This window comes from Haemaphysalis longicornis, unplaced genomic scaffold (assembly GCF_048455015.1).
Source record: "Haemaphysalis longicornis isolate Haplotype H1 unplaced genomic scaffold, Haemaphysalis longicornis Haplotype H1 scaffold_2, whole genome shotgun sequence".
NCBI lineage: Eukaryota > Metazoa > Arthropoda > Arachnida > Ixodida > Ixodidae > Haemaphysalis > Haemaphysalis longicornis.
The window spans coordinates 91,105,683-91,106,380 of NW_027526295.1; the positions used below are offsets into that span (position 1 = coordinate 91,105,683).

The 698-nt window shown below is 39.0% G+C and overlaps 1 non-coding gene across 1 annotated transcript; it reads left to right on the forward strand.

Moving 5' to 3' along the window:
* Positions 1-228: 228 nt before the first annotated feature.
* On the forward strand, positions 229-301 carry Trnat-ggu (transfer RNA threonine (anticodon GGU)). The gene has a single exon. It is a non-coding gene; the product is annotated as a tRNA-Thr (tRNA).
* The last annotated feature ends 397 nt before the right edge of the window (positions 302-698 follow it).

Here is a 698-nt window from a genome sequence, read left to right on the forward strand (position 1 = left end):
GAAGAAAGAAAAAAACAAAAAACGCGCCCAGAGTGGGGACCGAACCCACGCCTTTCGATATATATGTATATATATATATATATATATTCAAGTCACGGCCCGGGGGTTTTTTTAAAAAGACGGTCCCCTTCACCCCGAGTAGTCCGAGTGGCGCCGGCTACCACCCCCAAGTGCAGGAAACAAAAATACCTGAACATACATACCCGAGATAGTGCTGGGAAAACAGCCCCGCCGGTAGCGTAGTGGTTATCGCACCAGACCGGTATTCTGGAGGTCGTGGGTTCGGATCCCACCCGGCGGGCATATTTTCACCACTTTCTTTTCCACTCAAAAAAATTCTTCATCTCTTTCTATGACCCACCACAACCTCCCCTTTGCTTTCCGAGGTTTTCTTGACTGCCAACCCTTATTTTCTGTCTTATTTCACGGAGCCCCTCATTTCCTATATGTGTGTATATATATATATATATATATATATATATATATATATATATATATATATATATATATATATATATATATATATATATATATATATATATATATATATATATATATAGTTTTTGGAAATGAGGGGCTCGTTAGGAAATACAGAAAGAAATGCCGGCAGTCTCGAAAAGCGTGGGTTCGGTCCCCACTCTGGGCGCGTGTTTTTCTTTCTTTCTTTCTCACGTAATTAATTAAAAAAAATAATAAAA